This window comes from Anomalospiza imberbis, chromosome 10, assembly GCF_031753505.1.
Source record: "Anomalospiza imberbis isolate Cuckoo-Finch-1a 21T00152 chromosome 10, ASM3175350v1, whole genome shotgun sequence".
NCBI classification, from domain to species: domain Eukaryota; kingdom Metazoa; phylum Chordata; class Aves; order Passeriformes; family Viduidae; genus Anomalospiza; species Anomalospiza imberbis.
Genome location: NC_089690.1, coordinates 19,060,982 through 19,075,635, shown reverse-complemented (window position 1 = coordinate 19,075,635; position 14,654 = coordinate 19,060,982). Strand labels below are relative to the sequence as shown.

The following is a 14,654-nucleotide window of genomic DNA, read 5'->3' as shown; positions in this document are numbered from 1 at the left end:
AAGAGAATGCACTGGGTTACCTAGGAGGGACACTGGTCATACAGTTAGGAAATGCAATTCCCCTGTTTGGGAACCACAGGGCACAGAGAAGAGTGTTCCCCTCTCTCCTGGTGTAGGATTCAGAGTGATCTAAGCAGGAGGGAACTTCCAACACCAATAAAAAAATAAGGTAGTCAGGCTCCATTCAATTGCAGTGTGCAGAAATCATTGTGATTTATGACTTCTGCCAAGAACCAACTGCAGAGAGGGGAAACAGCACCCTGTGTGTGCCCCTCATACTAAGCACACACCATCTCGTGTCTGTGCAAGACAGGAGCCACCACGGCTGCCTGCTGTACACAGACTCAGTATTAAAGGAATTAATTCCTAAGGCAATGGGAAAATACTACATGGGAGAACTTCCAAGTCACAAATTCTGCTTACTCAAGCTAAGCTGCTTAATCAAGTTAATTGAAGGAATTAAAAAAGCATCTGGAGAAGAACACATTCACCAGCCAGTCTCTAGTCATTCCTGAGCTGGTTTTACTTCTTCTGGGAGCCAGTTCCCCTGCTGGCACAGCACAGTCTATCATCAGCCATTACACTGATTACAATCCATTAGTTTTGCTAAGTACTAATGAATTTAAACCTACTTTTGTAATTTATTTACAAACTATTCACATACTGGATATAATGCATATATATACAATGCTTTGTGTTAACAAGAGAAATGTGGCTGAATATTAAAAAGTTGCATGTTAAAAATTACTAATGTCAGTAATAATTCTCCTCACAAGGAACTGTTTGTGGAAATGTTTTTGGCAAGACAAGCAGGACAGAAGCTTACAGTCTTTAAAAAGACAGCTGGTTAATATACAGGGGGAAAAAAGGTAAGAAGCCACAAGAATGACAAGTTGTAAGTATCAGTCCCATAAATATAAAATTCAATTAAAATGTCATATTAGAAAACACAGAGAACAGAATTGGCACTCTTATAAAATGGTTTTTCTTCCCTGCTATTAAGGCAGGGTGATTAAAATGAAAGATAATCCTCTTTATTTCAAAAGCTAATTATTACACGTAATGAAATTTCTTCTTGTACCATGAGACTGAATTCTACCAAGACCATCAACCCACACATCTTTGCTATAATAAAGTAACTGCTTGAATTTTTCCTTACAATCTTATTTCTACAATAGACTATTAGGCTCAGCTTTGATTGCAGCACACCACATTCCTTACCACTACAGAAACCAAATGCAGAACAGCTGTGGAAGCAAACCCCACTGTAAGCAAATATTCAGACCAAAAAAACTACAAGTAAAAAAAATCCCTTGTGAAAACCCGTTCACTGGGAATTCTGACAAAAGTTAAACTGCCAGTTTAGCCTTGGCTTAAGGATTACCCAGAGGAAGCATCCCACACACATTTTTCCCAGGAGGTGTAAAGAGATGCCTGCATCTGTTAAGTGCCCAGATTTTCTATCCTGCCAGCCAGCAGTGCTCCGGAGGAACTGAGCTGTTTGCTACACTACTGCTTCCTGCATTGCTAATTCAGATGTCTAAATTTAGATGCTAGGTTTAGCCAATGGTTTTTCCACTTCTTCCAATAGTTAAAAGAAAAACAGTTCTGCTTCAATTCTCTATCTTCATCCATGTGCAGAAGAAAACATGATGTCAGAACTACACACAATGGAATTACATCCCCAGTTCTATCACCCCAGGGTGAGAGAAACAGTTTCTGCTCTTTTCCTGAATGACTGCACACCAGGCAGCAGGCACTACTGAGTCACATTTCTATCTAACTCTGGGCACTGCTCACCCACGTTCCAAAGATTTTACCACAGGGAAAACAAAATCTAAAAATAAAGGGAGTGAAGAGAGGGGGCTGGTTTCTGCATTCCCGAAGACTTCCCGCTGCCATGTCCTCTATTAGCAGGATGTGGATGGAGTAAAGCAGTCAAAGCAAGCTCATCAGTCACTCTCACGTCCCCCGAGTTTTGAGACATTTCACTCTGAATTTCCCTTTGGTGTCTTTTTCCAGAAGTCAAACTGTCATGAACTAAAGCATATGGATTTTTTCTTCCCTTGCACTATTATTCACCATTGCTAGACAGAGGTGTATTCAAGTGCAAACAAACTATTGATTCTTGTTGCTGGGTCTAAGAGCAGGAAATTCAAGCAAATTATCAATGCTGAGGGTGACTCTCTGAAAAAAAAACCAATTATTACAAACTGAAAGCCCACTGTATCCCTAGACACAAACTCGAAGGCAGCAGCCTCGTGCACCTCCTCCCATCCCACTGCACTTACTGAGGTGTGGGAAGTTCTGATACCACTTCACTGCTGACTCCTCACAGGAGTTTGAGCACCACAGGAGGAGGACCTTGCAGCAATTCCTGATGGTTCCCTTCATGCACCCTGCCTGGGAGGTCTATTTTCACTCCCTGTGTCATTTTTTAAATCCTGACAAATACTTAGCCTTAGTCCCTTTGACAAATTAATCACCTTATTCTCCATCACCTTCAGAAACTGCTGTTGAATGTTCCTCTTTTTCCCTGTCCACACTTCAGTACTTGGCTACCAAGAGATCTCACAGGTGAGCCTCTCTTCCTTCTCTCCACCCACACACTTGGTTTCAAATAACACTAATAAGAATGCAAAAAAATTTAAAAACAACGAGGACATATGCCAGATCTCATGCTCAAGCTTGTTTAATACATCTTGTTCTATTTAAACTCAAAGGATAAGATACTGCACATGTTGTAACAAATCCTTCCTGAGCACATTCTCACATCTTTGGTAGATGATCATTGACTTAAAACACTGCATCTTAGTCTAAACAAGCCAGCAGTGAACTCTGCAAGGTTTTCTAGCCTGCTAGAAACAGTTACCTCAACACTGACCCCAGTACAAAGGAACTTCTTGATGTGATAATATTTTAAATAATCACCAGCTTCAATGTATTATTTGCCTTTGAATACAAAAGATGATAGAAAACCCACCCTTTTTATCTTGCAACATCAAAACCGAAGGACTCTATAAATATTTAGTGAATGACCAGTACACTTAGAAGTGAGAATATCACAGCAAGTGTTACCCAGATGTTAACAGCATCAGAGGCTGATGGTGCTGAAGTGCAGGGATAGTTAGGTGCTGGAACAAACCAGATGTAACACTAATATGCAGCAACACAGTAAAATGAGGTTGGGATGGCAACGTTTCTGTCTTTTATAGACTTTGATGTGCCACCGTCTTTAGTTCAAACTTCTGTCATCTCTGACACGCTTGACAATAGTTTTCAACAATAAGGAAAACAGTATTTTGATTTCTTTATGCTGCATAATTTTTGAAAGCAAGATGACAATGCACCTGAACCTCCTTGCAGGGTCACACTCCCAAAATGTGCTCCATAGACAGGGACTTTGCTCAAGCATGGGATGAAAATACCAAAGGTCAGAATTTAATTTATTATTCTCAGGTTTAGTACATGTCTAGAGGTACACTACTGCTGCTCCTTTCCTAGGCAAAGAACAAAGTAATGGAACTGCCCAGGGGAGCTAGCTGGAGCCTCAAAATACCCTAAGTCTCTGAAAGAGTTCAGCATGTGCGCCTATCACACTTTTAGATCCTCAATTTAAATCCAAGCAGACTAGTCATAAGCCATGAGGAACAGATACTCAATCCCCCAAACACGGATGTTACACAAATTTGAAGTATCTACAAGTACACCTTTTTACATGTTAAATTAGGATTAACTTTCAAGATAATCAAACAAATGAAGTAGTAAATTTTCATGTTAATGGCCTTTTTTTTAATCTCAAGAAAGCATCTCAGCCAGAAAACGCCACACAAACAGCACCATAAGGACCAGGTTTCAATTTTAACTCTTGAATCCCCAGGTCAGCTACACTGGGTTTTGGGATTATGTATAACTTGAGCCAACAATTCACATAAATGGAGTAAAATACAGGACACACCAAAAAATTATATGCAATAGCATCATTGAGCAAGGAATACAAGTACAAACAAATGAACATGTAAACTTTATTTTAAAGCAACCATTCAGTTCACAACACTGCAATCATTCTGTTGTCAAAAGCAAATGACAGCAGAGTTTATTCTGGAAATGGAGTCTAAAACACTGGGAAAATAAAGTTTCAAAGTACCAGTTACCAGTAGTAGCCACCAGATTACTGAGTGTATCCAAGCTACTTGAAAGTCATTCACAAAACAAGAAATTGTTTATAATTTCACTAGTAACTCAGAAAGTGGTTAAAGCTCAAAATTTCCTTTACCACTCTTAAACCAACTGTTTCTTTGGCTATACATTTAGATTTCACTCTCATGCATTTTCTCACATGTGAAGTAATATAATCCTTGTTGAGAACCCTGTGAATTCATTGCTTCATTTTATGTGGCTTCTATCATGAAATAGTTTAATTAGGAAATAAGCTCAATATTTTTGAGAATTAGTTCAGTGTTCAAAGACAACAGCCAACTTTCTTCCAAGCCATTTTCATTCTTCCAGAGCAAACCTATTGTTTAGAATATTCTTATATTCTATTCTTATATTCTTATTTAGAACCAACACACAGCTCATAACTATGCCTACAACCACCATGTAGGGATTTCTGTGGACAGCACACTCTCAGTATGAAATGTAGCACTGATGTAAATACTTTGCGCAATGTGGCTCTTTCTTAAAATTATGACCTCCAATATCTAATGAAAAAAGGCATCCTTCTGCTGAAGGTAATTTGTTTCTACATTCATTTGAAAAAGAGAGGAGAAGCAGTTAAAATTAAATGATAATTAAATACGTAAAACTTTCATCAGATTTGAAAAATCACACCTTTTTCCATGCCTAAAGCTATACAAGTGCTCTTGCATGATTAATACTACTTAAAAAAGCAACTCTAAATATGTTGATTTTTGAACATTCAAGAAACTCTTTTTAACAAAGGCTACATGATGCTGCTGCTGTGAGGTGTAGATGGAGCCTGGACGGTCTCTAGGTACTGGCCTCACTTCCCCCTCTCACAAAGAGCTGGGTTGTATTCAGGTGCCAAGCAGAAAAACTGCTGAAGGAATAGAAGAGCAAAGCCAGCAGTCAGCAGTGCCTCTGCTGCCTCAGGACAAAGCAGAAATTCCAGCCCCTCGGCAGGGAATTCCCTCAGCAGCTCCCAACCCCAGCAAGGGGAGGATTCAGGAGATGGGCTCCTGCAGTCTGGGCCATGGTTAGGTCCCAGGGATGGATCCATTTCTGCAGGAAGCAAATCCTTATTCTTCTGACGAGACACTGTAAATAGAACCAATCTTTTCTCTTTCTCAAAATCTCTTGGCAAATTTTTCCTTAGGAGTTGCTACTGCAGAAGGGCACAATGCAGAAAAGTGCACAGCACACTTCAGCAATAGGTTAGGATGAGAAAGGCAGTACAAGAAAATGCTTCTGGAAATGCATGTTTAAATCAAGAAGGCAAACTCATCTAAAGAGTCTGCTGTACAGCTTTGAAAGAAGTAGCTTGCAATCAGGTCCAAGATGGATTTCCTACATTGCTGCACACCAAAGCTTACTTGTCCCTTCAGCCTCTGACAAATCCTCAAAGAAAGTTGCTAAGTCACCACACTCTGCAATGCAACACAATAAAACTTGTCATCTGACACTACTCATAAGCAGGATTACCCCACAATGTTCAATCCAAAGATACAGAAAATAAGCACAGGGAAGCAAAAAATTATACAGAATACTGCTCAGCGTTGGTCTAAGTTCAAATGACTTCAGAATGAACAGATTTAGGTCACAGAGCACCCATGTTTAAGTCCAGGCACCTCACCTCTTAGTAAGGATGGAAATACATATAAATTCTCCTCACATGCTTCATTGCAATGGCCAAACCACAGCAAATTACGTAAAATTTCTGCATTTCAATTGTTACAGAAATAAAATGCTGCATCACATTGGCCTCTGAGGCAAAGGTGACATACACTTAAAAAAGATACCCCCCCAAAAATATAAAAATACACTTATGTGCATTTCAACAGGCTAGTACCTGACACTACTCCATTTCTGGTGGAAAAGGAGCCAAAGGAAGGAAAGTAGTGAGCTCTACCCAGCACTCTTGATGGGCCAGTCTTTAATAGAGCAGAGGCAGCCAAAATAGAGCCATCAAGTTTTAATCAATTACTGCCAGTCAAATGGCAGTTCTTAGCCCGAAGTCATGGCATCCTGTGAGAACTGATCCCTCTTAACCATGACTGCTACCAAAAACATAACTCACATTTTCTAGCTCTCCTTTATGCATGTTTCCAAGCCTCCACCAAGGCCACTGGAGCACTGTTAAATCTCTTCAGGGCAAGGATTTTTCCCTGATGGGCTGTGAATGCTGCTGAGTATACTGCCAGCTTTCCAAACACAAAAACCAAACCAAAACTAAACTTCTAACTTTATCACCATCCAATCTAAATGGCTGTGGGCTGTAGAGCGGTACAAGCAGCTGAGGAAAAGGCATTTCCTGACATCTTGCAAAGGTCACCTGAAAGCAGGATTCAGACAGCATCCACCATTTCAGATACTTTAACTCTTGAGGGAACACAGGTCAAGTACACTACACTGCTGGCTTCAAGCAACAGCAGCTTGGACACTGTAACAAAATAACACATCTGCTGTTCTTTGGGAAAGTTAGTTACCCGTGAAGCTGCCTTCAGCCCTTCTGGAGCAGCACTATCCAGTGAATGGACAATGCACAGCCCAGCAGCAGTGGTAGTGATGCACACAGACCTTTTCAAGGCAAAAAGCAAACAACCAACCCCCACAAACAACCTGAGCCTGAGCTGACTGAAGTTAAAGAAGTCAGAAGACATGAACTGCTCTTCCAGGAAGTATGTGATGCATTAACATCTTATCCTACAGCACAACCTGTGTCAGCTAGCAGAGCACGTTGCAAAGACAGCCTGAAGTCACACGCAAAGGCTGTGTGTGCTGCAGAGAGTGATGCAGATTCACCAGCATGTACACAAGCCCATTAAAAATACAGTGGTTGAGGTAGCTGTCTGCTCTGGCAAGTTTCATCCACAGCACTTGTTGATTTTCAGTCAGTCCAACAACAACTTCCAGAATTATAGGCAAATATTTATCCATAACATAGAAACTTTACAGAGAGTTTTGATTTTAAAAACTGGTTAACTGTTCAATGGGCAGGTTTAACCAATGCCTTCATCACAGAGAACAGATCTGTTCTGGCTTAATAAATATTTAAAATTCCCAGGACAACACATGTGGCCTGCACCTTCACTAGCCTCAAGGTGCACATCACATTGATACAGCTCAGATGGACTGCATCCATCCATCTGCCAGCATGAAGCCCTCCATCGCTGCAGCCACGAGCCCAGCTTTGCTTCATGATGGTGCCAGGAAGGCGGGCACCCAGCTGTACCAGCCTCCACTCCTCTCAACCGTCAGTCTCGCCTCAGTCTTCAGAGAGGATTTATGAAGTCCAGCAACATTTACATCCATCCTCCATCCTGGGAAACTTGCTGAGAAGAAAATACATCTAGATTTCCTTTACATGAATATTGTATTAAGAACAGTGCATCACTAACTGATGCAGGAAATAGATGTATCAAGGCCACTCTGCATTATCATTATTCAACCTAGGACTTACCACTGCAAGAGCTCAAGTTTACACTGAAGTGAAGTTTCCCCAACACAAAAAGAATTGAGCAGAGGATGTCAGTGCAGCAATAGTGAGCAGCCAAGCAGACTGAAGAGAGCAGACAGCTAAAACACAGCATGGCTTACAGAATTTGAATAAGGCATCCCTCTTTTCTACCTTTCTCTTCTTGGCCATGAAGAATCACCAGGACGGAACAGTTGAGTATCTAGCATGATCTTGCTAATCACTTTAGCCAAGGATTTTTAACAATAATATCTCAGAAAATAATGTAATACCTTCTTCCTCACTATGCTGTCACTATGTCTCAAATGGGTAAGCAAATCAGCTCCTCATAGGAAAACTCTCCAGCTGTCTCAATTAAAAGAAGCCAACACAAAGTAACCATTACATGAAGTCCTGCAACATGTCATTGAGTGCCACTGTGAAAATTACTTTCCTTCTCCATAGAAAGAGGTCAATGTCCTATAACAGAAGAGGGGAAAACAGTGATTGTGAAGGAAAATGAGACAAAAATAGCTGCCTTGAATTTTCTTGGTACAGGGAAAATCCATTTAAAAAGTTCGCACAGCAACAACGAAGCCTGACAAGTTAATGACTTGTTGCTTGTGGAGTCATAGGAGAGATGTCCCATCATTCAGAAATTCACATGCTGCACAAACATGAGTTGTAAAGATGACTCTAATTTGGTCAAACCAAGAATCCGAAAAATATGTTCTTTCAAGAAACAAGATATCCAATTAGTACTTCTCATGGGGGGGGGGGGGGGGGTGTGTGTTATGTTTCTCTTAAAAAAAAACCCAAATACCCAAACCAAAACAAAAAACCCAACCATTAACAACCTCTCCAAAAACAAGCTAACAAACCCAAACAACACCCCCAAAAACAACAACAAAAACAACCCCAGAATTCTCACAACTCTGAAAAGCTCCTTGCAAAAAGGTGGCACTGCTTTCTCAGTCCAGAGCCCCAGAGCCTGTTGAGCAGGAAGCCCGGTGCTTCAGAGCTGGCTGCAGTGACATTTGCAAAGACAAACAGGCCGATGGGATGGGACGGGAGTGAAGACAGAGCTCTCGGAGCCCAGCAGCAGCAGTGTGTACTTCCAGAGCAACACCCACATGAGGGCCTCAGGAAGGCACGGAGCTGGGAAGTTTTCTCATCCCGGCGATGCAGGGAAGTACTGAGTCTCCCTTCAGCCCTGGCAGGGTCACCGAAGCACAGGAGGACGGTCATCCAAGGACATCCGGAGTCAGCAGCAAGACACCGAGGCACATTAGCTACCAAGGAAACCAGACTTACATGACTAAGGCCAGTTATAAAACTTCCGCTTGTTGTTAGGAGAATGTACGGTATCTGGCATTTCTCTGTCAGCAGCACCAAATAATCTAACAGCAATTTGATATTCATGTCCCTGACGGGCTGCTTTAGTTACAGAAACAACATTAAAAATGCAGCATCCTTCGAGATACACTGCACAAGTCAGGCCAGTTTCAGCCACAAGCATCAACTCTCTGGGACTGCTTTTTTTCTCCTGATAAGCTCTTTTGCAGCGTGGAGATATCTTATCAGGGATTGCTTCTGTCACCGGAAGGCAAACAGAGCACTGTGAAAATATCAGGTATGACTTAAGCACCGGAGGGCTGTAGCCAGCATCAAACCAGCAGCTGAAGTGGTAGCTGGCCATCTCTCTATATAGGACACTTTCCACCCTGTAGCAGTCTGCACTCCAAGTCCTAGGCACAAAGAAATACAAATTACTTGCTGCCAGCGCGGACGCTGCCACATCAACGCCGGAGTCCCTCCAGGAACGAATGGGGTGGCGAGGGCAGCGTTCAGCTCCCCTGCCCTTGGTCCCTCGGCAGGAACAGCTTCCCAACAGCGACAGCAAAGCCACTGCCTGGCTCCGAGCTCTTACCAGTACTGTGAAGGCAAATTCAGTCAATACCTTTCTTTGTTGAAACTCAAGTCTCGCATACAAATTCAGGTTTGTCTTGACGAAGGTTCAGCTTCCCTCACACTCTTACGGAGAAGATAGTTTAATATTTCAAATTGGTCTAAACACCTGAACTGAGGTCTGGCTTTTACTGCTCGAAAAAGCACCAAGTAACCACTGTAAAACATTAGCTTATGGCAATCATGAGGCGAAAGGGTTTGCGTCCGGCAGCGCAAAGTCAGACACATTCAGTTTATGAGAAACGTAGATCTCCAGTTATTTAACATCTAGAAATAACTCTCTTACATAGCTCAAGAAACTAATTTATAGTGTAAAGCACTTCATTATAAAGCAGAAAAAGGTACGCAAGTGTATTTCTTCAAACACCAGCTTGAAACCCAGCACTACTAAAAAAAATACCAAGCAAGAAATCCCCTCACAAACGCGTCTTTACGTACTGTGCAACAAAACACCGAATTCCCACGAACTGAGGGATTCGCTCATCGCAAACTTACCATAAACCCCCAGCACGGCACCGCCACCGATCCGCTATGCCGGCAGAGAGGAGACACCGGGGACGAGACGCGAAGCACGAGTAAACAAAACTCGGGAGCCGGCGTGGCCGAGCTCGCCACGCTTGGAGCCCGTGCCCCCCGCCCGGAGCGCGCCCGCCCAGCAGAGGCTGCTCCCCGCCGCCCGCTGCCTGCGGCTGCCCCGGGGAGGCGAGAGGAGCCGGGGCGGCCGGGGGGACCCGCGCTCGGAGCGAGGCGGGCGCCGCGGGCTCGGGGAGGCCGGGCCGCCCGGGAGCCCTGCCCGGGGGCGGCGGCGGCCTGCGGCGGCTACCGGGCTTTGTGCGCGCTGCCTCCCCCTGCGCTGCCCGCCGCCGCCTCATGCGAGAGCCGGCACAGCCGGGGAGCGCGGGGAGCGCCGTGCCCCCTCGCGAAAGCCGATCCCGCTGATCTCATCACCGCCGGTTACTAATCCAATGACCGCGGAATTAACAGCAGATGGCAACGCCCCTTCCCCCCGGCCCGGCCCCCGCGGACGCGGCGCGGCTCCGGCACCCGCAGAGCCGGGCCGCCCGGGCAGCTCCCGCCGCTCACGCGTGAAAGTCGCCCTCGGGCACGGCAAACTTTGTCAGCACCGCGTCTCGCCGCCGCCTGCCGCCCGCATCGCCACCGCCCTACGGGCCACAGCGAGCGGCTTCGCACCTCCGGCAAAGGACAGCAGCATCTTCCGGCGTGCCGACCGCGAGGGGAAGCAACAGGGAGGCGCCCAAAGTCCTGCCAGCGAGTCCCTGCGGGCGGCCCATGGTGTGCGAGACGGAGACGAGCCGGAGCCGGGCGGGGATCGCACGCGGAATTAGTGCCGCGCATCGGGCACTGCCGTGGAAACTCAGCACACGCGTCCTTGGGGCTGCCGGCAGGTTTGCGTTATCCGGGCTCCGTAAGCCAGCTACGTGCGGGTGAAACTAATTATACTTTTGGCTGCCAAAACCAACCCCACACTCTTAGGTGAGCTTCACGTCTTCTAGAAGGCTACAGGCAAGGCAAGTCCTGTCAAACCAGTGCAAGTTACAAAACAGTCATAAGGCAAGTGCTTCGATCACTACTCATTAATATCAGTAAATAACTACCTGAAAAGCTGTGGTTTCTAACACTAATAAGCACGGCCCTAAATCACCCTCCCTCCCCTCTGCCCCCTAGGAACACCAGCATAGGTTGTCACACATGTATCTTCATGTATGCAGTACTTGGGTCCACACTCAAGACAAGAAATGTTACATGCCGCTTCTGCTCAAGCTGTGCACTTCTCACCCATCAACTAGATTATCTTCTCTTAGAGACCTTAGACCAGAAAGGTGACATAAAATAAATGTCTCTTCTAGGACAAGAAAATAAAAATTCAGAAAGGTGAGGAAAACCTTACTGATTAGTAGTTTTCCTCAAATTCTGCTGTTCTCCCTACACTCTATACTTCTGGCAATGGAGAAGGCAAAATATTTCCCCCCTCCACTTTCATGCTGATGCTTATTTCTATAGTACTTTTATTTCTTTTACTAAAATGTTCAGACAGGCTTTTAGGAAAGAACTGAACCAGACAAGAGAAATATCCATGCTCAGACCATAAAAAAAATTGAAAGGAAATTCTGCAAATTCTTTGAGAGTCTTCAGTCAATAAATCCTCCATATGAGTTGCTGTAAAACTGGCTGTGTTTCACACATGCCATGTGGGCAGAAAAAGTGTCAGACAATGGCAGCACCTCTTCTGTGGGGACCTAGTGGTGCCTCCAGGGTCAGACACTCCTGAACCCAAATGAAATATTTTAAAGAGAGTATTAAACTCCAGTTTCTCTCCAGGCCCTGCAGAGACCCATCCCCTTTGATATGTACAGCAAATAGAAAGCACAGGATGAATGGGAGTTTTCTATCTGCCCCACAGTTCTTTATGCCTAGGAAAGGCTTTCTGCTGCTTCCCATTCCCTCAGGCAGTCTTTGTCTGGTTTATATATACATACATGGACAGGAGTAGTCATCTGTGCTCTTAGCAGCAGACAAGTTACTAAATGTAAATCAGTACATGGATGTGACCACCAGCTAATGTCTGTTCTCTGGCACTCATTGGGAAGAGGGGCCTTAGAGTGAGCCATGTCTGAACAGTCAGTGGGGCAAGTCTGTGCCTTGGAGGATGTTTTGCTTTCCTCAGTTTTTAACAGCTTTTTTTCTCTTACACCCTTTCCCAAAAGAGCGGTGTCTCCTCACACTTCTTTTGGCAGCCAGCAGTATGTTTCCCAGTGTAAGATGGGATGTGGTCCTTTGTGCCTGTGCCAAGCTTGATGCAAAAAGCAAAGTTGGAAATACTTTCTACATGGTTTGTAATACTAATTCTACAAAAGGAGATTAAAGAAATCACATTAGAAGTTAAGCTTTGTATCTTTTTAGCTAGCTTTATACACATAGGTCTGAAAAGTGCACAATGCAGAAATCAATCAAGCAGCACAGAGTTTTGGGAACACACTTCATGTGCAAATGTGAAAACACTTGAGGGTGTAGAAAGTGTCATTTTGATTAATGAGGGCTACAACATGCTATTTGTATATAGATGAGAATGTAAAAAAATAGGAAACAACCACCTGTTAAAATATTAACATGATTTTAGAACACACTTGAGCATGGTACAGATATAGCTGATTCCATAAAATACCTGGGGAGGGGAGGAAGAGGCACATGTTTGTGTAACATTACAAACCTTCCAAGATAAACTCTGACACAAAGTCAACAAAATGAACCATTTGGTACAGCTCCTGGACCTGTGCATCACAAAGGACAGAACCCAGGCTGTGTCTTAAGCACTGCGCATTAATCACATTCCCCAAAAATCTTCCACTAGTTTGAAATTACCTTACAAAATAACAATCACAGTCAGAAAGGAAATCTTAAGAATAACACAATTGATGCTTGACTGACAAAAACCATGATTAGGTGGTGAGGGCCAGGTGAGAAATCTTCTGCCTCTCCAGTCACTTGGAATTGATGGGCAGAGTTGAGAGTAAAACCTTTTCACTGTTGCCCATGAAACAGTAAGTGCAGTTAAGAAAAAGTGAGGAAAGTTGATTTAGATCAAGAAGATCTGCTTTCTACTTGTGTCTCACATGAGACTCATCATTTGAAGTTGCATCTTGGCATCTGATAGCAAACAGGCCAAAAAAAATGTAACTGCCCAAATTTGTTCTTCCCCTACACACTCATCTTCAAGTTAAGTTCCACATTATTACATTTCACAGGAATTATTCCACATTATTCCTACACCCTCAACTCCACTGAGAAGCAATTAGGAAACATTTCCTACACACACTCACAAAAGTACTGAGTCCTGATCCTGGGATCCATCTAAACTCATCAGATCACTAATATTTTACCCACCTGGTTTCTGGGCACTCCTATACTTGGGGTGGCTACATCTGCTCTGGTTTTTAGTAGCAGGCTGAGCTGCTCTGCTGACTTTCCAGGCTGCCCTGCAGCTGCCCAGCTTTCCAGACAGAGCTGTCTCCCAGCACAGGCAGGAGGAACTTGCAACAAAAAGCTTTTTAAGCACTGCTATATCTTGTGTATCTACATCCCTGGGATTCCTCCTCCATCCAGACTGGAATTGTGGGTGGTCTCCAGATAAAGGTAGGTGGGGAGAGTTGAGGGAGGACACAGAGAAAAGGTTGTAAGTTGATGGACAGTGTGGACAAAGCCCACCTAGAAATCCATAAGACAAAACAAATACACATCTGAGGTTTATGGATTGTAAAGAACTGTATTTCATTGCACCATAATTTCCATTTATGGTGCTTAAGTAATGGATATTATTTCTAACAGCCCTCTTAAGTACAGCAATACTACAGTCATCATTCCTACAGAGGAGCCAAAGTTGAAAGTTTTTATGAAAATCTGTATTTCCATGCATTTTACATATCCACAATCCACATATGAAGCTGTGACCTTAACTATAGTAGCCTAAAGTCCACAAAATTCTCACACAAGATGTTTAAACTTTAAGATTATTCCAGTCCTATAGGTCTGCTTCCATGAACGCTGGACATTTGTATAGAAGTACCCAGAGAAGCAGAGCAGCCTCTGCCTTGCTCCAGCCATTCAAAACACTGTGTGGACAGAGCTTCTCTGCATGGGTGTTTCCATTGTGACCTGGCCATATCCTGGTAGCCATGAAATCAGACTTTACTCCTTGGAGCCTAGCAAAACCATTACCCAAGAAGCCAGGATACTGCATCTCTCAATGACCTGACAAATTGCAGCTGGAACAGAGATCTGCTTTACTAGGCCATTGGGCAGAAGTTAGAATTTACCTTCTTAGAGTTCATCCCCCTACAAGCAAATGACAAAACCCCACAGAGATTAGGAAATCAGCACTTACCTAAATGTTTCCTTAGTTCATAGATTCTTAACTGAGGATAAAGATCCTGCATACCACATTTGACAAATAAGGATGGCATTCAGAAATACTTAATAATTCAAAAGTAGAGTATTTTAAAATGTCAGAAGTCCATCTATTCAAAAGCAGAGC

General features: G+C 43.6%; 2 protein-coding genes across 4 annotated transcripts in view; both read right to left on the bottom strand.

The window, feature by feature from the left end:
• The window catches only part of SPSB4 (splA/ryanodine receptor domain and SOCS box containing 4), a 162,507-nt gene that overhangs the window by 69,754 nt on the left and 78,099 nt on the right, over positions 1–14,654 (bottom strand). The window contains exon 1 of one of the 3 annotated variants that reach the window (XM_068201004.1): positions 10,100–10,579. The exons of the other annotated variants lie outside the window; for them this stretch is intronic. The gene's annotated coding sequence lies outside the window, so the exon portion shown is untranslated. Of the gene's footprint in view, positions 1–10,099; positions 10,580–14,654 lie in introns of those variants that run through there. 3 annotated transcript variants of the gene reach the window in all.
• Positions 1–14,654, bottom strand: part of LIMS2 (LIM zinc finger domain containing 2) — a 201,757-nt gene that overhangs the window by 166,838 nt on the left and 20,265 nt on the right. The gene's annotated exons all lie outside the window — the stretch shown is intronic.